Below are 23,168 nucleotides of genomic sequence, written 5' to 3' on the forward strand. Positions count from 1 at the left end.
CCAGCTTTAAGGATTTTGTGGTCTTCATCTCTATGCTTCTATCTGTAAAGAATCCCAATATATACGCTTGAAGTATCTTGTCAAGGCAGTGACCGTGACCTTGACCTTCTCCGTGACAGTGACCATGACTGTGACCTTCTCTGTGTTGTCAGGAGTATCTTAGAGTTTCTGCAAGAAACTGACACTACAAAACACTGAAGGATATATATTTGTAAAGTCACTTACCTGTTCTCTTAGTCCTCCAACATTCCCCCTGGAATCTTCTCATTCATTCATCAGTTCGTTCCTTCAACCCGTATTTGCTGAGCACCTGCTACTGTCAAACCCTCTTCTAGGCCCTGGAGAAACAGCTGAGAATGACACAGAAAGAGTCCTGTTCTTGAGGAGCTGATGTTTGAGTCAGAGAGGCACCGAAAACAACTCGGTAGAGAAGGAGCAAGATAATTTTAGATAGCAGCACTTCTTCTGAAGACCATAGTGCTTATTTGGGGTGTTTCCTTGGGTTAGTGGTTGGGGAAGGATTCTCTGACAAGGTGGCTTGGACTGAAACCTGAGCCATATGCAGAGCTGATCAAGTATTACAGGCACAGGCCACAGCCAGAGCAAGGGCCCTGTGGCCGGAACAACGTGGGTGTGCTCTGGGGAAGGGAAAGGTCACTGTGGCTGGAACAGAGACAGTCAACAAGAGAGAGCGTGAATGGGAGTAGGTGGGAGGGGTAGATCAGGGCTTGATTTAGTAGGGCTTTGTAGACAGTGAGACATTTCAGCTTTACTCCAAGTGCAAATTAGAGAGTTTTTAGAAGTGGAATGGTGTGATCTGATTTATGTTTTTAAAAGATCATCAGTGTCACTCATCCATCTGATGTGGGTTTTTCCCCCCCCCCATAAGAGGATTTCAGGGCACACTGACTGCTCTGGCTGCGGCATGGGGTCATGCTGCTGAGCTGCACAGGGAGGAGCGTGGGCCTGGAAGAGGACACAACAGCTAAGCACGAATGGCAGAAGGCGTGGGAAATAGGAGGGTGACGGGGAAGCGGGGTTTGTGTTTAAGGGCCTGCAACACTGAGTGGAATGGAGCACAGGGCATGAGGGTGGGAGAAATGGGACCAAAGGGAAGACGGGGGCCAGACTGCACAAAAGCCTAGTCGACCAAGCCAAGGAGATTGGACTGAGCCCTAAGGGCAATGAGTTCCCGATGACACAGTCAGATTTCTGCTTTAGTGGCTGTGTGGATGGTGATTAAAGTGGGCAGGACCGGCAGCAGAAGGACACGCGAGGAGTGTGGCCGTTGCGGGGGCAGAGATGATGGGGGCCTAGAGCAGGGCAGTGGGAATGGAGAACCTCCCCTGGGTTTGAGGGTGGCTGAGGCTATGAGCAATAGGGCTTGGAGATGAACTGTTATGTCACGGAGCTAAATGTGGAGTCCAGAACCGGGCAGGAGGACTGGGTGGATGGATCGGGGGGTTCTCTGGCCTTCACTCTGTGGACCAGGGACGAGGAGGCAATCTCTTTTGCTCTGTTCGGCTGCAACCGGTGTTACCGGACACCAAGAATGAGCAGGGAGATGCGTTAAGAAAGGAGGGGCCCTTTCTGGAAGGGGATGACAGTGATGAGCAAGACCTTCCCAACATTTGTGCTTGATGGGCAAGGACGGACAGTTCAATCCACCTAGCCCCTAGTATTTTCCATCTGCTAAGCCCAGTTCTCATCCAAGAATCCTCATTAGAGCCTAACAGCAGCACAGAAAACCAAGATTCTTACTTCTGTGGTCTTCAGAACCTCAGGCCAGCCGTCCCTGAGCACCGGCCTGTGCCATGCTCCGGAGTGACAAAGAGGAGCCAAAAGCAGGAGAGCAGAATCTCTCAGGAAAATCATGGAGCTTGGTGTATAATCCGCTCGCCCCTCCCTCCCTCCATCTCCTGTCCCCCACCAGCCTCTTGTCGCTCTTCTTCTTAATAGTTTTTGAAAAGTTAACAGGGTGAAAAAAACAAGGTTTAGGCACACATTATAAAGAAGGCATATAAATATATATCTTGCAGCTTCAGCAACTTGGGTTCGTATCAATTTTCTTCAAGTCAGGGAAACGGAAAAAAACCAAACACAAAACAGAGGCATTTTCCAGAACAGTCTTCAGCCCTGTTTTGAGAAATACGTCTCTCACTCGGGATTTAAGAGCCACAACTACTAATTTAGTGTAATTTTAATGAACCTATGTGGGTGGAGACTTCTGGCATTTGTTGCTGATGGTCTCTTATCTTCCTCGATGCCTGGCCAACAGAAGCAGAAACTTCTTTAGACAAGACTATTTTCTTAGCCTCTGTATAAGTTATAACGTATCGGTCCAGGGTAGGGCCGTTTAAACTTTTCCAGCTCTCTTACCACCCAGTGGCTGTGTGTTGTCTTGGGTAGTATTACTTCACCTTCCTGAGCCTCAGTTTACTTGTCTGTAAAATGGGGATTATCATGGGGTCTAGAATACAGATTCTGCAACCAGACTGTCTGGCTTTTTGCCTTAACGCTGCCACTTACTCTGTAGCCTTATTAGGGAAGCTATTTCACCTCCCAAGCCTCAGTTTCCTAATCTGTGAAGTGGGGATAACGATGGTGCCTTCATCGTCTGTTATGTGGGTTGGAAAGCATTTATAATCCACTGTTATGTGGGTTGGAAAGCATTTATAATCCACTGTATGGAGGGGCCCACACAAGAAGCGGGTTGGAAAGCATTTATAATCCACTGTATGGAGGGGCCCACACAAGAAGCGGGCCCCCAGGGAAGCACCACATACTTCGCAAGTCCGATTTTAGTATGTGCTAAATAAGTAAAAAGGAATTTTTAGAAGGTAGAGTGAGCAAATGTATCTGAAGCCACGTGGCTGCTACGCAGTAAGTGATTGAGATCTGCAACCCGATCCCTGCGCTCCTGCCCCCACTTCAGTCTCCAGACGGGGCATATGCTCAATGCAAGGTAGGTAGTTACTGGTGACAGCTTCATCAGTTCTAAGAAATACGTGTCACTCTCTGGCCTTCAAGGTTTATACTCTTTCTTCGCAAGTGGAAGCTGGTACTGATTTCAGAGCCTTCTGAGGGGAGATGTGATTTTCCTTATTTACTAACATTTACTTGGGCTGGTGGCTGGGACACCCAAAATATGTTATGAATCAGGCAGAGGATAACAAGATCTGCAGTACTGTACAGATTACTCACTAATTTGACATTTGGGGATTTTTGCAAAATGGTAGGGAACATTTGACAAGATGCAAATTGCTATATCCAGAAAGTACATTTGACTCCAAGGATGGGTGACGTTCTCCCCTGATGGGGTTACATTTGTCCCTAGCCCCAATTGTTGCATCCTGACAAGGTGCCTTGTTTTTTTGTTTTTTTGTTTTTCCCCTCCTAAAGAAGCAAGGTTGGGAATTTTGCTCCGAAAATGCAATGACTAAGATTCGTTGAGCACCTACTATGCGTCGGGTGCCTTGACATCTTTTGTCACATTTAATCTTCATGGTAATCCTGCACCATCTGTATCATTAGTACTTGTATTTTTCAGTAAGGAGAATGAAGTTCAGAGAGGGTGAGCCACTTGCTTAAGGCCACCCAGCTCTGAAGTTCCAAAGCTAGAATGTGAGCGAGCAGCTACCCATCCCTAAAGAACAGATTCCAATCCAGCAGGCTCTCGCGGCGCCAGAGCACCATGGGATTCTGACCCGGTTCTCCTACGATTAAGGAGGGGTGAAGGGGAGGCAAACTTCTTGCCAAGTCCTTAGGGTTAAACAACTGGGCAGCACCCATGGCCATGAAACTTTGGTCTATACCGTTTTATAAGGAGGCCTGAATGAGTTGGTAATCTAGAGCTTTGAAGAGCATTCTCTTATCACGATATTGTTTTCAAAGTCAAACAAGGAAGACTGTGTTAAGGGAATGAGATCTGCCCTCTCAGTCCCCCTTCCCTGAAGCCCAGTTATCGCCCTCACATTATTTTTGGCACCTTACCATACTACTGAGACTTACCATCCGCTGTCAGGCAGATTTTCTCCCTGCTTCCTATTGGCTCCGGGAGAACAAAGCGGGCATGTGTGTGGGATCTGGGTGTGAGCCACATCAAATGCCCAGGAAATAGGAATTGAACCCTTGGGGAAAACTTGACTTCTGGGGGGTCATTCTTGGGAAAGCCCAGTTGTAAGAAGGGGCTATTACAAGAAGAATGTCCCTGGAGAGGCACCACACCTATCAAAAGAGCAAATAAATGCCTCCTGGCTCCAAAGACCTCTCCAAAGCTATTCTCTTCAGTAAGCATTTCGAATGAGAGATAAAAATTGATGTACCAGGAATTAAGAAACTTCTAGAATTTGCCATATATTTGCTTACCACTGTTCTTCGCTGTCTTTGTAGGTACATTGGGCCTGCCCAAAGCAACAGTAGGTTTCTCAAGACAGAGGTTGTATCCTCTGTCTTATTCTTCCCAAACTGCTGCATAGGTTGTCTGTGTGGTACATGCTTAATACATGCTTGTCGAAATAACAATAATCCTTGGAACAAAATTCATTCTGTGAATTTTCATACTTTAGTACTTAACACTTTAAGTATCGGTAGTGACTAAGTTCTTTTTTTTTCTCTACTTGAGACTTTTAGAACACGTTTTTTTAAAAAAAGATGTTGTAAAAAAAACCCAGCAATGTATATGGATACATTTCAAATATCTGGAGAAAAAAGATGACACAGAGTTTCCCCTACCTTTTTTTGGCCATGAAAATCCTTTTTCAATCTTCACAAACCTTCTTCGACCCCTCTGTATGATCATGGTGGTACTTTTAGTATCTGTTAATTGGGGGAAAAAACCCACACTGGCAAAATGCTTTTATGGTAATTTTTAGAATTCACTTCAATGATAGACTATAAAGAAAAGAGTCATACAGTTTGTGGCCCAGGGTTTAACCCGCTTTCCAGGAGTGCTTGGTGTTTGCAGAGATGAAGGCGATGCTGCCCACCTCTGTTGAGCTGAGAGGTGCTGCGGGGTGGTGGCTGGGAGGGGCGGGGGTGGCCAGCTTGGCGATTGGTGGGCCGAGGATTTGGAGGTGTTTGGCTTCCATGGGTTTGTCTTCCTTCACTTCCTTTTCTATACAGTTGAAAGCTACAGCAATGTTAGCAGTTGCAACTCAATTAGGAGTGCTAATTCCAAATGTACACTGGTGAATGGATGGTTTATTCTTCTGGGACTTAATTACTCTAGAAGTGGCCCAAGTAAAACTGGCCCCACTTAAAGCCTCATTGTCCACTGTCCAAATGGTCTTCTAAATGTCACCGTCAAAGGCAAGGAGACAGCACGGACTAGTGAATCAACCTCCATCCTGCTCATCCAGAGGCCTCCCCTGTAAGTCTGAGTCTGTCTCTCATTGGCTGGTTTAGCCCCTGCGGCTCTCCGGAGCAGCCCAAACTCACTTGTAAAATGGGAAGAAGGAAAGAGGTGACCTGCGAAGTGCTTCCCAGGTTTTGTCTTGGACAGATCCCCTGTCATGGCACCGGAGCCCCCAAGCCGTCTTGCCCAGTACCAGGGGCCACCCAGCTTCTCCTTCCCTCCAAGCCCACTCCCCGCACAGCCTCGCCCCTGGAGGGCTGCCCTCTCAATATTGCTCTGGGTCTCTCAAGAGGGGCGGCTTTCATTTTTGATGTCCTATTATTAACCTTTTTCCAAGCTCTGTTTTCCAAGTTTAGGTCGGCTCATCAGAGTTGAACATGGACTGTTTGGATTTTTGCCCAAGCTGTTCTCCGAGCCTGATAGCACATTCATTACTCCCTACCCATGGTTTCTGCTAAATGACCTCGTTAGTGCTCTAATTACATGTTGCTCCTCGGCAAGCTAGGGGTGGGGGTGGATGAGTTAACGAAGGCTGAGGACTGAGATGGAGTACGTTGTAAACACACTGAATGCCGCCTACCTTCCCCTGGCCTGATTACCCATGGGGAGCTGAAAGGGAAGCTTTATGCTTTCTTCTCCTCTTCTTTTGTCATTACACATTAAAGATAATCATAACGCATACCCAATGTGCTGGTGGTAGTCATGAAGGCATGAATTTGGAAACTGGATGGTAATATTTTTACAACTCAGTGTATGTGGAACCGGAGAATAAAAACCAAGCCAACAAACAAAAAGCAAATGCAAAGAAAAACAAAACCAAAAAACCTGGGGAGGGGGATGAAAATGAAAGTAGTTTGAGCACCTACCCTGTGATCATGTAGGATTTTGTTCATCCTACCAACAACCTTATGCACTGGTTATTGTGCTTGATGTACTAATGAAGGAGCAGATTCAGGAGGGCTTAACTGTTTTCCAAGGGCACAGAGCAAGTATATGGCAGAGTTAGGAATTGAATACAGGTGTCTCTGACTCCATATCCCAATATCTCATGCTACCTCCTGATCAGATCACTTATTCACTCATTCATTCATTTATTCAACAGACCTACTGTGAATTCTATGACAAAGTAGAATCACATAATTGAAGAGTTTCTTTATTGCTATTTTGTACTTAATTCTCCAGTTTCTCAGAAGAATCTAAACTCAGTAGTGTCTTCTCTAATAATTTTCTGTCCTCTCAGGGTTCCTCCATGTTGGGGGTCAGATTAGAGACCTGAGATTCAGGACCCTGGCAGGTCTATTGAAAGATCAGCTTGAGCAAACCTGTATTATTCAGTTAAGGAAACTGAGGCTCAGTGGCTTATTGAAGCAGCAAACTTCTCTCTCCAGTACATTCCAGGGATGCCAAGAGTATAGTTGAATTTACTTGGTGATGTAAATCTCAAGCTTGGGACTCCTGGGTGACTCAGTTGGTGAAGCATCTGCCTTAGGCTCAGGTCATGATCGCAGGGTTCGGGGATGGAGCCCTGAGTCGGTTGGGATCCTTACTCAGCAGGGACTCTCCTTTTCCCTCTCCCTCTGCCCTGCCCCCTGCTTGTGTGCTCACTCACTCTCTCTCTGTTCTGCTTCCTTTGGTGGAGGGGTGTTAAGGTAAACCAGTGCTGTCAAATACTTTCACTCATCCCTGTCGAATTCTCTCTGCCACATTTTTTTTTAAAGGTGGCCAATGCAATATGTTGAGTGTTGAGAGATGTCCCCACTTAGGACAAAATAAATGATGTGATAGTAACAGGATGCAACTTTAGCCAAGTGATGAACTTTCTTAAAACCAGGGGTCTTACCCATCTGATTACTAATTAGTATTTCAACATAGAACTTGGAATTCTGCAAAGCAAGCATTTAAAAATGTGTGTGTTGGTTATTTGATAGACTGTCGAGATACTGGTGCAGGCTTAATGTATTAGTTTATTCTATAGTAATCAAGTTGTTATTATAACTACAAGAAAACTAAAAAAAATAGCTTTCACAGTCAAATCAACCATAGGAAAGAAACTGAAAGAAAAGAAAAGAAAAGAAAAGAAAAGAAAAGAAAAGAAAAAAAACCCCAGCAACCCACAGCTTTGAGCTGTTCCCTGAATCTATAGTATGTTTGCTGAATTGGGGGGTGGGAAGCAGCAGGAAACCATTACTGCATGTGATCACAGTTGTAATGATTCCACTAGAACATAATAAACTTATAATATGTATGCCTTGAAATAAATTATAGATCCCACAGTAAAAGGCAACTCCTTATTCCACATTTATCAATTTGGGAGAACTGCTCCCTTCTTTTGCAAATAAGTCATTAAGCTGCATGTTTCACTACAGAATAACTTTTGGAAGAATTATTCAAACCTTCTAAAGTAATTCCCTGCTATTCCTCTTCTATTTTTAATAACTAAAAACATACACAGGAGAAGCAAACCCACCTCTGAAATTTTTTGAATGACTGGACAAGGCAGTGTTAAAAATTCAACAGCACTAATTACTAGCTGAGCAGTATAAAAACCTCCGAATAAATGTCAGCCTAGGAGATAAGCTCTTATCTTAATCTAATGACTCCACAGACTTAATTTGTCAGGCCAGCCTAGTTGATGAAAAACAGGTTTCTATTCTCCAGTGTTAGCAGGAACATCTTTCCAAATCTTTGAAGTTGGATAGTAATACCATCAGTGTCATCCCGTAAGAGTCTTGTGACAAAGCCAATTTAATTCCTATTGTCCTATTACGCTAATTAAGGTTGTTCCACCCCTGTTGGACAAATATCTAAAAGTAAAGCCATGTATTTTTAGATTTTCTACATTTTGAACTAATCACCCTCAACTCCCCATGTTTTGTGCTTTTTTTTTTCCCATAGTGCTGGGACATCAGGGACCATCTGTCTTCATATGGGGAGGCTGAGATCTCCAGAGAAATCCATTAAGTCAGAGGAATCCACTCACTGAGAGGCAATGTTGTAGCAGAGTCTTTAAGAGTGGGGGTTCTGAGGCAGAAAGGCCTGGGGAATGTTTTGCTCTGTCACTTAGAAGCTGCGTGAACTTGGATAAATTTTTCTAAACTTTCTCAACCTCAGTTTAATCATCTGTAAAATGGAGGGTAATTATAGATGTCAGGAGGGTTAAATAAAATAATGTATGCTAAGTACTGATAATGCCTGATCCTTACACTTAGAGCAGTTCAACTCTCATTCATTCACTGGCTCGTTTGTTCTTTCAATCATTCATTCATTCAGTCAACAAGTACATATTGAGTCCTAACAAGTCTTCAACAGGTACTAGGTGATATAGAACATATGAAGAACCAAAAAGTCGGAACTTTTGCCTTTGAAGGAGTTTGTATGAACTTCTTGCTTGAGGAAGCTCAAGCCTGGCATAATCCACTGATCTCACCACATCTGGGAAGGAAATGCCACAGACATACCGTGACTTTTCATTCCAACTCCATGGTGAACGTTTTTGCTGGCTTTCCAGTAAAATGGGGATGTCACTTTCCATCTCAGAGGCCCAGTGTGCAAATGACATGAGATTATGTGTAGTAGACAGCCAAATGTTGGTGGCCTCTCAGTTCCTTTCTTGTCTCTGTGACCCAGAATCACACGCATGGTATGAGCACATCTGACGAGTTCTCCTCCATCTTGTGTCATCTCAGTCTCATTGGTCAATGTGATGCCTTTCCAGCAGCCCTCACTTCCTCTGCTCACTCCCCTCTTCACTACTGGCACTACGCCATATTGATTCTCCACGTTACTGAATGTCACTTGGAGATATTTGTTGATTTTTATTTTTTCTTTGATTTCCTCGCCTTAATAGCGATGACACAATTTCTTTCAAGCTTCCTGAAATTCATGTGTATACTTAAAAAGTATGTATTGAGAATCTTTTAGGTACCAGGAACCCCATGTGGTATCAGGGACACCAAAATATGTGGGTACAGCCACATCCTTACTGGTGTGGTAAATGGTGTGACAGAGGCTCCTAGGGTCAATGGGAACAGGGGCAGGAGTCATGGGGGTGACATTCGGTTCAGACTGGGAACTCACTCGGGAAGATTTTCCAGAGGAGATGACTCTCAGGCTTAGCTCTGAAAACCGAGCAAAAGTCAGCCCGGTGAAGGTACAGGGAAAGAGAATTCTGGGTTGAAGAATCAGCACACGCAAATGGAAGGAAGTAGTTTAGTCAGAGTGAAGAGCCTGGGAGATGAGGTGGAAATGAAGTATCGCAAAGGTGTCATGTGCCGAGGGGTTAGAGTTTCACCCTGACACTGACTGGAGTCCCGAGGAATGGGGTCTGTGTGGGTGTTCTGGTTCTCCTCACCACTTTCGTGGGCTCTGATTCCATCATCTCCCTCGCGCCTCATTGAGCACCCCAACAGCCTGCTCTCGGCATCCCTTTTCACCTGGGCTCCTGTTAGCTCCTATGACGCACAGCTCTTTGGCTTCCTCTGTTCAAATGCTTTGCACTCTATTCTACCTGGACATTTTTTTTTTTTCTTGTAACATGCAGAACTGCTCAGGCTTTGAATCCTCCAGCCATGACATTCCTGTTGCTTTTGGCTATATCTTACCCTTTTGCCTTGTCCTCTTCTTCCTTCCCTCAAAGCCCCGGTGAGACGTCCATTGTTTGACACTACCCACCTTCCCGGTCCTAAGCCCTCTTCTCCACTAGCAAGAATCCTATGGGAGTTTCTCTTGCCAACCTTGCTAAGCCCCATCTACTCCCAGCCTTTAACTTCACCCATTCCTTCCACTGGCTGGAGAGAATGGACCAACCTTAGCTAGTAATGCCCCTTATCGCTTACACTGTCTGGTTTTCAGGTGAGCCCTCAGTACTGGCCTTTTCCTCATGTCTGCTAGATTCAATTTCCCATTCCCTTCTGACACACTGGGGCCATGCCTGTTTGTAGAAGACAGGTTGGTTTGGCGGGCATGCCTAATGTGCCCTAGGAGCTGTCCTTTACATGGCTGTGTTTTTCAGCATGTACCTCACCACCCCCCACCCCGCCCCGCCCGACCCAGGTGTTTGGAAAAGGGTGAACATCTGTTATGGATCCTACTGGGCAATCTGTTGACCATTGCCAATCAGAGAGACAGCAAGAGAGAGAACACAAGCGGGGGGAATGGGAGAGGGAGAAGCAGGCTTCCCGCCGAGCAGAGAGCTGGATGTGGGCTAGATCCCAGGACTCCAGAATCATGACCCAAGCAGAAGGCAGACACTTAATGATTGAGTCACCCCTGTGCCCCACCAATCAGATTTTCTTTTGACAGTTTTTTCCCATATCATTTAAAGAGACTGCCTTTTGCTTGAGCTTCCTTCAATGAATTTTTATTACTTTTGAACCAAAAGCCTTTACAAGGTGGCCATTGCTCCTCAGGCGTCAACCTTCTCCTGCTCTCCTCCCTCTCTTTAGTGAATTTTAGTAAGAAAATAGAGGCTCTATCACCAGAAGTCCACCCGTTTTCAACTGTATTTCACACTAGTTTTGCCTTGTCTCAGAGACACTCAACTTGGTTCTTTCTTAAAAGTACAATTATAAATTTATCTACATTTATGAAGGACGTATTTCTGCTACTTTATGTTTTCTATTTACTATATTTTTTAATCCTTTTCTGTTTCTTGTTGCATGAGTTGGCTGAGATTGATTTATTCCTTTTTTTCTTCTACTCATTTGGAACTTACACTTACTGTTTCTATTCTTTTAGTGAATTTTCCCAGACTTCTATATTCAATTTGCATTTTTTTCCCCTGTCCAAGCTTAAAGTTAATCACTCCCTATTATTCTCTTCCCAGAAGCTTTAACTTTCATCTGAATAAGTTTCTATGGATCCTATATTAGAATTACCTGGTATTGGAGCTATATGATAAAACACAGGGATAATTGGTATTATTATCTATAATTGATACTTATTTAGATTTACTAACATGTCTTACAAATCTTTTCCACACATTGCTTCTTCCTTCATGGTGAGCTTTTTTCCCCTTACCAAATACATCTTTTAGTAATTACTTTTTTCTTTTTTTAAAGAAAGATGTGGTTAATAATTTTTTGAATCCGCCTGTTGAATGTTAGTTTGCATAGAATTCCAGACTCATAGTAGTTTCCCTTGCCGCTTTGAAAATTATTCCAGTGATGTTTTATACTCATTGTTGCTAATGACAAGTCTGTTGTCAATATGATTATTGTTCTTTTATAGGTTGTTTCTCTTTTTAAAGTTTTCTTTAATTTTGATATTAAGCACTTTTGATATTATGCATTATGATGTATCTAGGTGGGGATTTTTAAAATTTTGCCTTTCTTGGCACTTGAGGGACTCGGTCAGTCTCAGACTCACGACTCTCTTCAGTTCTGGAAAATTCCCATTACTATCTCTCTATAATACATTCTGTGTAAGCTGTATTATAAAACTGTATTATATATATATCTGTATTATAAAACTACTATTAGGAGATACATGTTGGAGCATTTTAATCATTTCTCTATGCTCTATGTCTCTCAAATTTTTCCCCTCTCCCCCAACCCTGAATTTTTTATCTTTTTGGATAGTCTTTTGCTGATTACTTCAGTGTTCTACCAGTTCACCCTTTTCTAAACTTTTTAACCTACAAATTTTTAATTTTATAAATATTTTTAATTTTCATGATTTTTAAATTTTATTATTTCCTGGTCTACTTTCATGGATGTAATTCCTTCTTTCATCTTTTTGAGGACTTAAAATACTGCTCATTTTAATGTCCTTTTTATATTATTCAAATATCTCTATTTCTTTGGGTTTAAGTTCTCCTATTTTCTGATTTATTGGCTCTCTCTCCTTGCTATGGATTTTAAACAATACACTTTTTAATTCTCTTTGTTGAATAATTTTTTTTTTTAGGATTTTATTTATTTATTTGACACAGAGAGATCACAAGCAGGCAGAGAGGCAGGCAGAGAGAGAGAGAAGGAAGCAGGCTCCCGGCTGAGCAGAGAGCCCGATGCGGGGCTCAATCCCAGGACCCTGGGATCATGACCTGAGCCGAAGGCAGCGGCTTAACCCACTGAGCCACCCAGGCGCCCCTGTTGAATCATTTTTTAAAACTTTTCTTAGGTCCTGTTGTACTCCTTATGGGGATGGCTCATGGTTGCCTCTACCCTAGAATAGTCTGTTTCTGACCAAAGCTTATACTTGTGACTTGACTGGGTCTATCACCCTGAAGAAATGGTGCAATTCTAGGTCCTTCCCCTGGATGCACTGTAGGGGAGGATCCTAGTTTTAATACAAGAACTCAGTGTTTACTCTTGGTTATGGGCAGGAGACTTCTTTTATGACTGTTGTCTTGGGCTGATGGATGGAGATATTTTGTCAGCTATTAATGACCGTAAAGCACTAACCTGACTTCTAGCTTCATCGGGGTGACTTGTGCCCATGCTGTGCTTTGGATATCCAGCTTTAGTTTTCACTTAACACTCTGGTATCCCAACTGTTTCTCTTGTTTTCAGTATCTCTTTTTAGAGAGGTGTCTCTGATTTGTTTTGTTTGTTTGTTTATGGAATAGGTTACTTATTTTTGAGTATGACTGATTTTTAAAAAAAAATGTTTTTTATTTTCTGACTCAAAAATGTATGAAAAACATTAATATAAGCAATTAAAAATATACACTTTGTTCCTTAAAATTCACATTCACTATACTTATAAATTACCTTTTACTCCTTTATTTACAATACCTTCATGTTTTTATATTTTATTCTATAATATAGCTGTTTTGTTACTAATTTTTTATTTTATAAAAGCAATACACATGTATTATTTTCAAAGTGATGTATTACCAAAAAGCTTCTAATGAACCAAAATAGTTTTATCTCTCATTCTGAAAACTATGCCCAAAAGACAACCACTCTCAATTCTTCTAGCTCTTTCCTCTGATACTGAACTTCATATTTCTAAAAATAGTCAATACCATTTAACAAGTAATGGTCACTGTTCTAAGTGCTATTAACTCATTAAATCTAAACAATATCCTTATTTTTTGACTGATAAATTTTAGAAATATTTTACTGTATTTTTTGCCATGGTAGAAAAAAACTTAACTCTATGCCTCTTTTCCCTTCCACATACTTGTTTAAATAAAGTAATTTCAGTTTCTTTAATAGTCACATGCAACTATTGTTCAATGATGAGCCAAGTAGTGTATTGCATCTGTGTTTCCTTTCTTTTCCTGTCCTCTGTTTCTCTTGGAAATAAAAATAACTTCATTTTTTCTTATGTCTCTTTCTGTAGTCTTCTGATTAATTTTCCAAATGTTCCAATATCTTTACTATAAATAAAAAATTTTGTGCATAGACTTAAGTAAAGCAGCTTTAAGTTATCTAGACAACTTCTCTCCAAAACTTCCCTCTTTTGCTCCTGTGGAACTTTTTCTTTCTGGCACAGTTGTCATTAAATGATATTTTTGTCTCTCTTTTGGTCTATTTTCTTGATTTTATGACTTTCCTTCTTTTTTCCCCCCCTTTTTTGGGGTTAATTCTTTTTTTGTTGTTGTTGAGGTATGTTTTCAGATAACTTTCTAAAGCATTACAATGATATAGATTTTGCATGTCTAAAATGTCTTTATTCTTCCTCCACATGACTGACAGACTGGGAATGGAATTCTAGGTCAAAAGTCATTGTTACTTAAAACTTTTAGACATTGCTCCATTCTTCCAAAATCCAGTATTGCTGACTCCAGTAAGTCTGATGTTTGTTGGGTTACTTTCTTTATAAGGAGCCTAATTTTCTCCAGCTAGAAAATTTTGTGTCTTGCTCCTTAATTCTACACCCCATTATATCCCAGGTATTCTGAACACTCAGAGTAATGTACTTTTATGTGAGTCTTTCTGTGTGGGAAGGGTGGTTGATAATGTTGGTATTGATGGTGTTAACTACTGTTTTAATTTCTGGGGCTGAGTTCAAATTGCAAGTCAGTTGTTTAATCTTCTGTTATTTACCATGGTGTTCAATTTTTAAAAATCTTTTGGATTTGTTTTATGGCCTAGCATATGTTCTATCTTGGTGAATATACAATTGCACTTGAAAAGAAGTTGTTGGGTGATGCACTGTATAATATATAAGTTAGATCACATTGATAATATTATTCTGACCCTCTATGTATATAGCAATTTTTTTTCCATTCTATGAATTGTTGAGAGAAGGATGTTTAAATCTCCCATGATTGTGGTTATATATTTCTCCCTTTAATTCTGTCATTATTTTGTTTCATGTATTTTTAAGTGCAGTTATACATATACAAATTTGATTGTTATCTCTCTCTGATGAATTTACTCTGTATTCAGTATAAAATGTCCATGTTTACATTTGATATACTTTTTGCCTTGAAGCTTATTTTATCTGCTATTAATGTAGCCACTCCAGTCTTTCTATGCTTACTGGTTGTATTATATGTTCTTTTTTCATCTGTTTATTTTCAACCCATGTGTTTCATCGTATTTAAATATCTCTTATGGGGTAACTATTGTAGGCTCTTGTATTTAAAAAATCAATTCTGATAATTTCTGGATTTTTATTGAGCATTTTGGTCCATTAGCATTTAATGTAATTAGTGATAGAACTGGATTTAATTTGTCCCCTTTGAATTTTATTTCTCTCATTCCCTTTCCTTCGTTTTTCTAAATTGTTTGAATATTTAATGTATCTCTTGGTTCTTTTGGTGACATCACTATGCATTTATTAATCTATGCCCCTAAACTGCTTCCTTTTGTTCTCAGCCAGGGTCCAGTCAGGAAATAGAAACCATTCTAGTTATCGAATGGAGAGAGTTTAATATAAGGAAGTGTAACCTGGGTCACTGAAAGACTACAAAGGGGACTGTAAAATATCATGAGAGGAGGAAACATTTGTCACACTTAGGGCTGAAAGAAAAAAGAGAAGAGACTGTGATTATTAACATTTAGAAGCTTAAAGGAGGAGTCCATGGAGGTGAAAGTCAGACCTCCAAGGAGAAGGTGATGTTTGATTGGTGCTAATGTCTCTTCATTAGTAAAAGCCTGGGATCCAGACTCTGAAGAGGAAAGCGCATCCCACCTGGCATGTAGTGGTGTCTCAGGAAGAGGAGAGGGAGTGCAGAGAGGCTGGTTCTATGAATTGGAAAAACTTCAAACTGGACTCCACTGCTGTTACCAGAAGGAACTTCCAGTGAGGAAGTGAGGAAATATGTCTGGGGTGACTCTTGTGAGAACCACTAACGGACAGGAAGCCCATAGGAAGCAACAGATAGTAGATAGGAAGGAGCAAGTCCCTTCTTCCTTCTCTAGCCTTAGTGTTCCTCTAGTACTCCCTAAGAACAGACTTCAGGAGGTCCACTGACAAAGCAAAAATGATGTTTGTAGAGTCCCAGTCCAACATCACAAAGTGGAGGATAAAAGGGCAGACTTGGAGCTGAGAGGTAACAACTTAAAACTGGTTCTCCTTCCTAGGATGCAGGATATCTTCACTTCTCTTTTATTTGAGAGATTCTTTCTCTTTGACCTGCTTATTCTGCCCATCTTCCCTTCTCCTTTATGCTTCTTGTCTCTTAATAGCCTTTTATGAACAGAAAATATCACAGAGCCTGTCATAGCAGAGATAGTAAGTGCTCAAAAATGATGAGAATAGATGATAAATGCCAAATGAGTAGTGCTGACTGTAATTGCCATGGAAGCTGGGGGCAGGGAGGGAGGGACCACCATGAACTTGAACGGCCCCAAAAGCTTCATAGATATAAATGGATCTTGAGCTAAACTATGATAAACAGGAAGAGTTTAAATACATGAGAGAGGGATGAGGCATTAGGTATGGAGGGCAAGGCATGAACAAAGACTTAGAAGTAACAATGAGCCAGATGCCTTTGGGGGACGGGCATGGCTAGAGCTGAGAGTTCCTTCAATAGTGTGAGGCTTGCTTATGATAGAGGTCTTTTAACATCTGGCTAGACCATAGAATCATAAAGGAGCAATAGAAACATTGTCATGTAAGAGCTGGAAAGGATGCATAGGTGGAGTTTTCAATAAGAGAAGCTCATAATGTAGACTACTGAATCAGAGTGTTCTGTAGGGGTGGGGATCATGTTTGTTGCTTAGGTCTCAAGCGTACATGTATAGCAGAATGGTGCTATTAACAGGAATCGGGAAATCAGGAAAAGAAAGACGTTTTAAAATTTTGTAATGATTCTAGGATTTTGATCACGCTGAATTCAATTTGAGAGTCCACATTTAGAAGGAGGGAAGTACAGGAAGAGCCAGAGAATGAATTGGGAAGCAAGTCCGAGAGCTTGGTGGAACATCCAAATGGTGTAGGGAATGGGGAGGAAAAAAATTCAGCCAGCAAGTGGTTGTCCTTGCCTCCATAACAGGGATGACACGTTAAAGAGGTAAGCAGTGCACATCAGTTTAGTTCAGTTAGAGTCAGCATTTGAACTTAGGGATGGAGGAACTGCCTGTCACTTGACACCACTCCTGTCCCACTTCCTCCCCTGTTGAGGCCATTGAACTATTTTTTCTCTTTTTGTGGACCAACTTTCCTACACTCTGAAAAAGAACCTTTGCTTATGCCTAAAACTGTGGCCAAGACTTTACCTGTTTACCAGGTTTAAAAACAAGATTTATGATTTTTTTTTCTATTTTGTGCTGGAATTGTGTTCTTTCTTCTTTAAGGAAAGCAATTTTACCAGGAAAAAAAAAAAGTATTTCTGACAAGTTCTGAAGGGAAATTATAATATATTATTGAGAAAAGTAAACTCATTTAGTAACCAGACAGATGAACATGTCCAAAATACTCTAGTTTCCTGCCTCACCGGAGCCTTTGCAACACATATATGTGAGAGGGCTTCTGTTTCCTGCTTTGTTTCTCAACTTTGCTGAAGCATTTTCTGCTGTTTTTAGGAGTAGCCAAGCCCTCTTGACCAGAGCCTAGGAAAGCCAGACTTGCTGCCCCCAACACGTAACTTCAGGGAACCATTCAGCCTGCCAGGCACGTTGAAGATCCTGTGGGTGCAACTCCACGGAGACCAAGGGCAAGATAATCAGTCCAAGGAGACAGTTAATTTTAGTACAAAAGAGGTTAGATGTGATTTATTTCCAACACCAATGAACCAAAAGAGCTAACAATCATCAGAACAAAACACAGAACCATCAAATACTCCATGTAAAAATGGCTTGTGTCAGCTGGGATAGGCGTCATCATTAGCAAGGGAGACAGGCTTCAGGTGGCTCTGGGACCGATATGGAGGACATTTTCAGGTTGTCTTTATAGGAAAAGGGGTTTGAATCATCAAAGAGTTAGAGAAATGGATTTAGAGACAGGAAAGAGAATAGGAGAAGAAAAGAAGGCTAGAGAGGACAGGAGGGTTTTTATAGGAATATCATAGCTCATTCGTCATTTCGTTCATCATCATTATCTTCAGAGAGCGTAGTGCTAGGACAGGATCCACGCGACTTATGCTGCCTCTTAATCATCCCTTTTCAGCTGTTGCAGTAGAATCCTCTCCATGGCCCCACTTGCCGCGGAGCAGAGTTCAGTACACGCATCACCAAGCCCAGAAGTGCTCCCTCACTGCATCTCACCTCCAGGATGGACCCTCGGCAGGTGTATTGTTCTCCACTGGAGCAACGTGTTCCCTTGCACTTGAGCTGAACATGAGAACTTGTCAAAGGCCATTCCTCATCGTCCCATTGTTGATTTATTTAACTCTGCAAAATAGCTTATACAGCCTCTTTCCCTTTGCCCGAGACACACATTGCATTTGAATCCAAGGGCTTAGCGGAAGGCCTATGAAACCCATGTTGACCATAAGATGAGGGCTCAGATGGGTATGCACCAACTCCTAAATCCTTATTTTAATGAGGCAAAACCTTAGACCCTTCCTGTTTTTCCTTTCAGATCATTATTTATCAGGACACTTTGGGTCCTGCATCTTGTCCCCACTATTTAATTACCCTCTTGTCTCTATTGTCACTGTATCATGCACCTATTTCTGTTATTGTCTTTGTGTGTAAAAAATTACCCATCCTTCATTTTCCAATGGACTGAACATAGGAGATTCACAGATGATCTCCTATACTCAGATCACCACTTGCTGTCTATATTTGGAGTGAGAGAATGAAGAACGAAAGCCATGTATTTTGAGTGGGTAATAATTAAATTGAGAATGATGCTGTCTACATCTATCCCTGGCAAGTAAGAAGGGAAACATCCTGAGACACTTGTATTTCTTTATTTTTTTTTCTTTAAAGATTTTATCCATTTATTTGGCAGAGAGAGAGATCACAAGCAGGCAGAGAGGCAGGCAAAGAGAGAGGAAGGGAAGCAGGCTCCCCGCCGAGCAGAAAGCCTGATGCAGGGCTCCTTCCTGGGATCCTGGGACCATGACCTGTGCTGAAGGCAGAGGCTTTTACCCACTGAGCCACCCAGGTGCCCCTGACACTTGTATTTCTGAAAGGAAAACCTAAACACGTCTTCATTGTACTTAAAGAGGGGAAGACTCTGGAGATATTGATATGAGGGTACTGGAGTAGGGTCCAGGGCTGGAGTGGATTTCTGTCTGAGCTTTTATGCGCCTGCATAGTGTATGTTTCAAAGCCAGGATTTATAGCTCACTTTCTCTCTACCTCCAGCCACCCCTTCCCTTTTCTTAACTTTTCCTTATAGCTCTTACTGACAGATCACAAAGTACTGTAACTGTTCTCAGTTCAAACCAGCAGTCCTGTTGTCAGACCAAGTATCCAATTGTAGGCTTCAGGAAACATCTCTACCTCTCTTGCTTTTCTGTAAATGTGTGAGTTTAGGTTGGGTGGGCTATATACTTAAAGGGGAAAATAACTTTTAAAATGTATCAGGGTATGTTTGTCAAATAGGAAAGTGAACAACCGCTTTTGACAGTGGCTAGGGAGAAACTGGATTTCCCTAATCACCCCCAAAGTCATCCCTTGTATCACTCTAATGCCACCTTTCTTGAGCACCCTGGAATCCTCTGGTTACCAATGAATGGGCATTTAAAGACTTTCTAGAAGTGCTCATCCTTTATTGTGTTCTATTAAAGCCTCAGGCATACACCCTGGCTCCCTCTCTGACCTCTCTCTCTCTCTTTTTTTCTTTTTCTTCTTCTTCTTCTTCTTTTTTTTTTTTTCTACAGAGCCGGGGAGCAAGGCTGGCACCACATGGGGAGTTTCCATGTGCGGATGTCCACATCCTTCATTCACATCCTTCAAGGGTTTCTTTTAACATTTTCTGATTGTGTTTCTGAGTACAGGGTGTCAACAGCTCTCAGAACTGTTAAGTTTTCTATTTATCCTCAGGCCAGGAAAAGGCACAGATCACTGCAGTGTAAAATTACCAGTGGTTTTGACAGTGACCTGGAAGAACTGTGGAATGAAGAAATTTAGCCTTGAGAGCTGAGGTCCAGCCCCAGGCCCATCTTAACCAAGAAGTTCTGCTCAATTATACAGGTCATGAGAAGTTCTGCTAGTCCTGAAAATATTGAACTCATCAAACTTAAGTTGGGTGTTGTTGACATGTCTTGATGAATGGCCAGTTGTGGCCACCAAGTACCGTATTTACTTGTTTGTTTTCTCCTCCATTCCACTCCTACACAATCTTAATTTCAAAAAGTCATTCTATGAGGTTGGAAATTTTCATTTTATTTGTTCAGTAGGAGCTTTCCAAATCAGCACAAACTTTTCTGAAGGCTTAAAAAGATTAGTTGGAATGATGAAAGATGGCCATATTTGCTGAAAATAAAAGGAAAGGGACTTACTGCTTTGGAATTGCTCTTGCCAAACCTTTAGAGACAAAATGTCATAATCATTAAGAATTCAGGCCTTAGAGCTGGACCACCTAGCTTGAAGTCAGCTCTGCCACTTCCTAGCTGTGAATCAGTGGGAAAGTTACCCTATTTGCCTCAGTTTCATCATGGGATGGCAGTTTTTATAGGCATTTTTGCCTACTTTCTAGGACTGTTGTGAGTTAAAAGGTATGAAGCACTCAGAACAGGGCTTGGCACATGGAAAGTTCTCAATGAATGCTAGCTACTATTTTAATAAGATGGTAACTTAGAATTGTTGCAGATGTATTGTGAATATGGAATCACAAAGTTCACTCTAGGTGTATAGAAATATATACTGAGAGAAGGGGATTGTGCCAATAAACATGATATAGCTCAAGATAGATGTATCTATGTTAGGAGATAATTATTACATGTTTCCTCAGTCTATTAAGCCACCCCTTCATTAGATCCCCTTTTAAAACAGTCCTGAGCCTTTTACATCAAGTTCTTAGTGTTTACAAATCTTGGTGAGTAGTTACTTCTTGAAGGTAGTCTATTAATCTATTACCTTGTTTTTGGGGGCATTTTATCTTCTTGAGATGTAACCTAGGCACTGGTCACTTGTTTCCCTAACTAAAAGAGACACACATGAAGGGCTCCAGAGCTCACTAATCTTCCTTAAGAGGATAGGAGTTCCAGATACCAAAGGGTCTTCAAAATCCTTCTCACAAAATTCTTCCTTAATTCAAGGCACTTTTATATCTTCAATGGGAATGACAGATTTAAAGGATTATGCAATTGGTTCTTCTGTATTTCTCCTTTTGGAAATTCTGCATATGGTCTTGCGCTGTCTTTGGAATGCAGTATCAATTGTGTCTTGGTGCATCCATCAAAACTTCCAATTTAACTTTCTGTTACATTTATAAACCCATCCTTGGGTTTGTACCTCATCATGGTACACTGGATACAGAATATTTACAACTCCCCGAACCTCCATGTTGAACCAGTAGAGTTAGGGATAAGTGAGGAAGGAAATTAACATCGACTGAGTTCAAGTAATTTGCTCAAGAGTCACATAACTAAAGAATGGCAGAGCCAGATTTCCCCTCCAGATCTGTGTGACCTAAAATCCAGGTTCATTTGCTGCATGATGAGGTATTTATGCAAAATCTATCAAAGGAAATGCTTCATTACATCTTTTTTTCCTTGAGCTCTTGTGTTTATGTTCATCATTCTCTTAAAATGCAGTCAAATAGTTTCAGTTTTTTTTTGGTAAATGTAAGAAGATGTCAAAAATTTAGGCATTTTCTTTCCATCTGATCCAGTCTCTTTCTTCTACCTCATGAATAAGGAGTAGATAACTTCCACTTCAAGCCTTTGAGGGCTTTTTTTTTTTTTTTTTTAAGAAAAACTATAAAATTAGTGATTCTGGCATTTTCCCCAAAGGATGTGTTTGTTTACTTGGTTATTAATATTTGAACTCCACACTCTAAATTCAGTTTGCCAGAGAAGAGAAAATCACGTTTATGTGCATTCTTGATTTATTTCTTCCCTAGTATCAATGTGAGTTTCAGAAGCCAAAACATAGCTTCTGCTTCCTAACCTTTTCTAAATAGATCTTTCCATCAAAATGCTTTAAAACTATTTTTTGTCCATATTTAGACATATACTTAGGATACTTTAGAGTACCAAGGAAAGAGAGATGCTCCTGAGGAACAATGGGGGAAAAAAACAGGTTATCTTTCAGGAATGAAAAGTAGAATGGTTTTTGACTTCTCACTAGCAACACTGGATGCTGGAAGACAATGGAACAATATCTTCGAAGTTCTGAGGGAAAATAATTTTGATCATTGAGTTCTATACCCAGCCAAACCACCAGGTAAGTAGAGAAGAGAAGAACATATCTAGCATGTAAGTACAGTATGACAGTAGGTGATGACTAGTTTAGAATGATAGTAGTAACCAAACTATCATAGTTTATACTTAAGAAGGTAATTGAAAAGGAACTCCAGCAAAATGGAAAACATCATGAAGGAGGAAGACTCCTGGGTGAGACCTAGGAAATAATAGCTCTCACCTGGAGGGGCAGGGTGGGAAGCCAGCAGGTGAGTGGGCAGTGGCTTAGGAGCAAGCTGTCCAGATGGGAGCAGAAATTCAAACACAGCTGGGTGGTGTCTCAGGAAAGAAAGAGATTGGTCCACAAGTGAAAATACTTATATATAATTATGATCACATAAATCCTGCATTATAGATTAGAGGCTATTGTCTGTTAGAGTCAGCCCCTAGATGAACCTACTTCAGGCCTTAAGGAGCAGAGAGGAGCAGAAATGTTATCAGTTTTGACAATTGAAATGTGTAAGTAGAGTTAACAACAGATGCATGGATGTGGAGTGGGAGGGCATGTGGAGGAAGAGGGAAGGACAGAGCCAACAATATCTTTATCAAACACATATGAAGTTGCTGAAATGATAAATAGACATTGGGTATATTATTTAACACTACAAATATAACCAATACAAGAACGTTAAAGCTGTAAGTATTAATAGTTGGAAAGAGAGAGGCATATAGAGTGAGAGGGGAAAATGTAAAGGAGCCATATAATAGCAGGGAGTAAACAGTTATTGTTTAAAAGGGGGGATCTGTTTCTCCCTCTCCCACTATCCCTCCCTCTGCTCATGCTCTCCCTCGTGCTCTCTCTCAATTATATAAATAAAATTTTAAAAGAAAGAAAAATAGAGATATAACCCTATTGGAATTAAAAAGATAAGCACTGGAATATTATAAACAGATAAAGAAATAAACATACATTATTAAAATTGATTATGTGTAGGAGAGGAGTTAGGCATTGAGAATGAAAAAGGTAAGATGGTGGCCTTTTACTATAAGCCCTTATGACATCATTTGTTTTTTCATGTACATGTAGTACATGGACTATATATATTTTAAATAGCTCTTGTGAAACCATGTCGATTGACTCTTTGAACATTCCAGTCTGTCCTGGAGACAGTG

Source organism: Mustela putorius, unplaced genomic scaffold, assembly GCF_011764305.1.
Source record: "Mustela putorius furo isolate JIRA1106 unplaced genomic scaffold, ASM1176430v1.1 tig00003853_pilon_pilon_pilon, whole genome shotgun sequence".
Lineage (NCBI taxonomy): Eukaryota > Metazoa > Chordata > Mammalia > Carnivora > Mustelidae > Mustela > Mustela putorius.